The following is a 5773-nucleotide window of genomic DNA, read 5'->3' as shown; positions in this document are numbered from 1 at the left end:
CGGAAATGCTGGGTATTGAACCCAAAACCTCATCCATGCAAAGCATGTGCTCTACCACTGAGCTACATCCCCTGGTATGCTGTGCTTGCTATGGGTTACACTCAGAGCCCTCCTTTTCTCACTGCAGCCAGTGACCTATAAGCTTCCTAAGAAGCCCATTCCCCTCTCTGAGAGCCAGGCCTGCTTTCCTGGAGGTTACTTGTTCCTAGGGGTAACTTTTCAGCAGGGCCAAATTCTATGTGTGGGGCAGAGAGAGTTTGTGCCCTTGGCTCAGGGGGCAGAGATACACTCAGCCCTCTCCCCTGCATTGGGTGGCGGGGGAGTGCTGCAATCCCCTGCTGTAAGGTCATTGTGGTGTATGCTGTGAGCAGCTCAACACCTCGCCCTGGCAGCAGAAGTGGGGTGGGGAATTCTAGGTGTTTCCACCTGCCTGTGAAGTCCAACTTTCCCCAGCACATTCACTGCGGTGCAATTGGGTCACTGTTTCCATGGCTGAACAGCAAAGAATCACTCCCAGTTTCCCTTCTAGCTGCAGCAGGATTAGCCTGTGTCAGTGGTTAATGAGGTGGATCTGGTTGTAGATTGTTATTCATTCCCCACCTTGACAATTCACACAATCCCTTTCCTACTCAAATCCCCAGCACCTCAGTGATCCTGGTAGCAGGGGTTGGGGCCTGAGACTTTCAAGGTTCTTTTTACCCTCCACCTGGAGTGAACTCAGCTTTTCCCCCATCCCAGACAATCCATGAAATTTGGCCCCCTGCTTTGCACAAGGGACAGAGAAAGATCTTGCTGTTCCTGTGGCTGTGCAAGGAAAATTGTGCTTCTGTATGGACGAGAGGAGGGAAATGGCCCCATGATGGGACAATATCCTCAGGACTAAGCCCTAAGGACTCAGGCTGAGAACTGATTTAACTCCACTCATCTGGGATTTAACAAATTGTTTTCCATGGAGCAGGGTCAGATCCAGCATTTTTGCCATCCCAAGCGGAAAAAAAAATAAAAAAAGGTGTAATCAGCAGCACCACCACCTGTTTTGGCAGCAAGTCCTTCCCTCTGAGAGGGTCCAATTGCCACAGAAGCCTCCCCCTTCCATTGGCCACCCCAGGTACCTGCTGTGCTAGTGCCAGCCCTGCCATGGAAACACAGGGAAGATGGGGGAAATTAGGAAACAGTCACAGATTTATTTACATTACAAGTGAAGAATAACTGAAGCTTTTTTTAATTGAAGTCACTTTTCCCTTACTGGGAATTGAACCAAGGCCTTGGCAGTGAAAGTACCACATCCTAACCACTAGACCATCATGGAGCTGACAATGTGGTTTTTCTTCTCTCTTATACTACACTTTCTTAGGCTACTTTCTATCCACTTTCTGACAGTACTCCATTGTCCACTCCCTGAGGGGTTAAGAACAGAGAGTGCAGGAACCCCTGTACTCAGGGTCACAACCTCACCCCAACACAAGCCACTGAATTAAACTCTAAGGATGCTTCCTCCAGCAGGATCACAGAGCCACGCAAAAAAAAACCCAGGAGGAACAATCCTCCTCTGCCTTCATTTACCCCATCGCAAGCCTCTCAGCAGCCGACTCTTGCAGGAAGGACACTCAGATGATAGGAGCTCTGGCATAAAGACCAAGGGAGGGGTGTTGCTTCCTCTCACTGTGAGCTGATCACAGTCTGACTCCGTGTAACAGGGCTCTGAACTTTGCCATCTTGTGTGTTCTGAGAGCAGAGCTCCCCGGACCCTGCTGCTGAGAGCATGGTGATTGCACAACAGCTGCAAGGCCTTTTTCCCTCTCCTTGGCTTCCCCAGACTTTCCCCACAAATGGTTCTATCAGGTGCTGGAGGGATCTAAGGACCTGCAGGTTTCCCTCACCCATCTCTTAAAGCAAACAGTGATTCCCTTCTCTGACACTCCTGGGTCTGGGCTTCTTTTGAGTTTTTCCCAAGAGAGGGCCTGATTCCCTGTGAAAATGTGTGTGTGGCACCAGCTTGTCTGCCCCCTCTCTGGGAACCGAGAATCTTTTTCAGACTCTCCCCCACTAGATGAGTCCAACAGCACCTCCCCTTGGTGGGAGAATCCTAAATTCCGACCTCCCGCCCTGGTTGCTCTGACCAGCTGATGACGGTAGCATGTTAAATCGACCCCAGCTCTCTGGTCTAGAAAGCAGCATCTAACCAGCCTTGTGACAGCTCCGGTTTGCTCGCTGGAGACATAACAAACCAGGAAAGAAGGCAAAAGTAAGACAGGGAACCTCAGCTCACAAATAAAAACCTTCAGGGCACCTTCTACACGGCGTCTGGGCAGTTGACTGACTTTAAATCTAGCTAGCTCTGTTGGTAGAGCATGATGCTCTTAATCCCACAATCATAAATCCAAGCCCCATGGTGGGTGGTAGCGACAGCCCTTAGGTGTCACTCTTCTGCTAATAGTCACAGATCAAAATGAAACAAACTCTCTATGCTCTTTGGCAGGTCATGTTTCTTCTTCTCTCTGAGCTTCACTAAAACATGAAGAGAGAACAAACTGACATTTGCATCCTATGCTAAGAGAGTATTTTCTCCTCTTCCATTGTACCCCAAGCAAGAAGAGGGGATAATAACCATTTAACGGTTGATTGCAGAGGGAAAAGTTTGTTCTTTATAAATAGGACAATGATCATTTGGTCTCCATGTCCACTGATGGTAGGACAAGAAGTAATGGGCTTAATCTGCAGCCAGGGAGATTCACATTAGATATTGGGAACAGCTTTCTAACTCTGAGGGTAGTTAAGCTCTGGAATAGGCTCCCAAGGATGTCTGTGGAGTCTCTGTCCTAGGAGGTTTTTACGAACAGGTTGAACAAACCTCTGTCAAGGATACTCTGCATATACTTGGTCCCATAGACAAGCTGCTCTGGCTCTGGTTCCCTCCTTCTGCTCCCTGCCTGGGCCGACTGCTGTGGGCACTTGATCCCACATGCCCTCGATGCATCGCCTCTGCTTGACCGTGCTTCAGCAGTGAGGGCTGGATTTCATGACCTCTCCAGGGCCCTTGCAGCCGTACAGCTCTATAATTCGATGCCATCGCAATACAATATAAACAACAACAAAAGTGGAAACACCCCAATCTAACATCTAACAATTCAGCGTGAACTGACATTCCACAGCACAAAGTGACAACACGTAGGAGTGCAAAGCCCTACAGTTCAGCACCATGTAAATGAATGCCCCAGGGGGCAAAATGACGCACTGCAAAAGAGCTCAGCTCAAACCAACACAACACAAAGTGGTGCAAAAACCATACAACACGAAACAATGTGTCAGAGTGCAAAGTGACACTGTGCAAAACAGCTCAGCGTGGAACAACGACACAGCACAAACCCACACAACAGAATCATATAGAAACGTAGGGCAAGGAGGGATCCCGAGAGTCAGGGCCAAGTATCCCTAGGCCACCCCGACAGGTGTTTGAAGAACAGGGAAACAAAGGGAACCACACACTTATGTTTTTTGGATGAGTCAAGAAAAGGGAGTAGAATTGTCCCCCTTGGGTAGCCCCTGTTCAATTCCAGATCAGAAAGCAAAACTCTTCTGCAAGAATATCCAAAAAATGTTGTGTTTCACTTCACTTCATAAGTACAGTTGTGTGGCAATTAAATGATGAGCCTAATGTTTCATAAAAGTGTGGGAAATATGGATGTATTTGAGAAAATGGCTTGGAATGAAGGAAGACAAAAAATTGATCAGTCGAGAGAACAGGCACTGTTTCCCCCTGGTTTGGAGCTTCTCTCACAACTACTGGAATAGAAAAGCTAAGCAAATGGTGTTCTATTGTTCCAAAGGAGATTGAAGTGAGGCCATTTTCTCCAGATAGAATTAAATTGTAATGTCAGGAGTGGGATGTGAAACCACGTCTCTATGCAGAGACCAGAGCACCCAAGGGACTGGAAGAAAAAGAGTCTTATAACTAGCACTTTGGACCAGTCCACCATCCTGATACTACAAAGAATATGACTTATCAACCCTAGTTTTCATTAATAGTTGATGAACTCTTTAGGGAGGTCGAGATGGCACATCTCCTTCAACTCCTAGAGACCTTCTAGAGCACAGCTGATTTTTAGACACACTCACCTGGACCTAAAGTTACATGTTTCCTGGAGAGCCATGAGTTCTGAGGTGTTGGAATCTCCCTGTTCACATTTTAAGTGAACAAAAGATGGGTGCTGGCATTCTGAGACAGTAATGGTGAACCTCTAAATCCTGCCCAGGGGGCCAGAGAGTTAAGCAACCAGCCTCTACCAGGATAGCATCCTATCTGGGAACAACTCACTGGTCAATAGCTGGGGTGTGAAATTCTCATTTATTTGTTGTTCTATCACTGTAGTCCCCACTTTGCTATTGCTTGTCTGTATAATCTCTGTCTGGTGCTGTGATTGTTTCAGCCTGATGTATAATTAATTTGTTGGGTGTAAACCAATTAAGGCAGTGGGGTATAATTGGTTAGATAATCATGTTACAATATGTTAGGATTGGTTAGTTACATTTCAGTAAAATGACTGGTTAAGGCACAGCTAAGCAGAACTCAAGTTTTACTATATAGTCTGCAGTCAATCAGGAAGTAAGGGGGGGAATGCGAATGGGAATAGGGGTAGGGGAATTGGAATTATGTTTTGCTAAGGGGGGGGAATAGGAACAGGGAAGGGGAACAGGGACACAGGCAAGCCTCTGTGATGTCAGAGCTGGGAAGGGGGATACTGAGGAAGGAAACTGGAATCATTGCTTGCTGGAAGTTTACCCCAATAAACATTGAATTGTTTGCACCTTTGAGCTTCGTGCATTGCTGCTCTCTGGTCACGTGAGAAGGAGCAGGGAATGGGAGGTTGATAGGATAAACCCTCTAACAAGTACGTCTTTCAGGGTTTGAAAAACCCCAGGACCAGTATAATTAAGCTGACCTAAGCCATGGTTAGATAGTGCTAAATGAAAGGAAAGGTCGTTCTGTCAATGCAGCTACTACAGGGATGGAAAAACTCTCCCCTCACTGTAGCAACTGTCTACTCCACAGTGCTACAGCAGTATTTTAAGTGTAGATAGCCTCAGAGTGAGACCAAACTTGGCTCCATGGATGCTCAGGCACTAAGACAACAACAATGACAACACACTAATGCTTCTGTAAGTAACAGGATTCAAACCTGCATGGGAAAACACCCAATGGATTTCTAGCCCATCACCTCAACCACTCAACCACAACTACTTGACACACAGCTGCTTCACTACACAATATTTCTGTTCTCACAGAATTGTCACTTCAAATTGCTCAGACCAGCTCCCCCAGCACACTCACAGCTGTGCATTAGTGTGTGTCCATGGTGAACAGCAAGAGTTCCTGCCCATTTCCTTTCCGGTTGGAGCACGATGAGACTGTGTTTGTGGCTAATGACATTGCTATAGATTGCTGTTCATTCCCCACACTGACAATTCAGACAGTTCCTTTCCTATTTGAATCTCTACATATCATTCCAACAGCCGGAGTCAGGATTTCTCTGGGGCACTGAAATTTTTCAGGGGGTTGAAGGCCCAGGGTGGTGTGGTATGTGAGTGTCCCAGGTCACTGGGTGGGGGCTCGAACCGGTTATGCATTGTGTTACTGAAACGGAACCTCTGGATACTGAACCCGGCCCTTGTTGCTGCCAACTCAGAGGGGCAGAAGGGTTACATAATAGAATGCCACTAGCCGTCACCTTCAGCCCCCAACTAAAACCTCTCCAGCACATCATCAAGGATTTAC

The 5773-nt window shown here is 47.1% G+C and overlaps 2 non-coding genes across 2 annotated transcripts; both read right to left on the bottom strand.

Moving 5' to 3' along the window:
• Positions 1–72, bottom strand: TRNAA-UGC. Its single transcript has one exon. It is a non-coding gene; the product is annotated as a tRNA-Ala (tRNA).
• A 1165-nt stretch (positions 73–1237) lies between these two features.
• Positions 1238–1309, bottom strand: TRNAE-UUC. Its single transcript has one exon. It is a non-coding gene; the product is annotated as a tRNA-Glu (tRNA).
• Between the last annotated feature and the right edge of the window lie 4464 nt (positions 1310–5773).

This window comes from Gopherus evgoodei, unplaced genomic scaffold (assembly GCF_007399415.2).
Source record: "Gopherus evgoodei ecotype Sinaloan lineage unplaced genomic scaffold, rGopEvg1_v1.p scaffold_117_arrow_ctg1, whole genome shotgun sequence".
Classification (NCBI taxonomy): Eukaryota; Metazoa; Chordata; order Testudines; family Testudinidae; genus Gopherus; species Gopherus evgoodei.
Note: the sequence above shows the minus strand (reverse complement) of the source record. Positions and strands in the feature narration are given on the sequence as shown.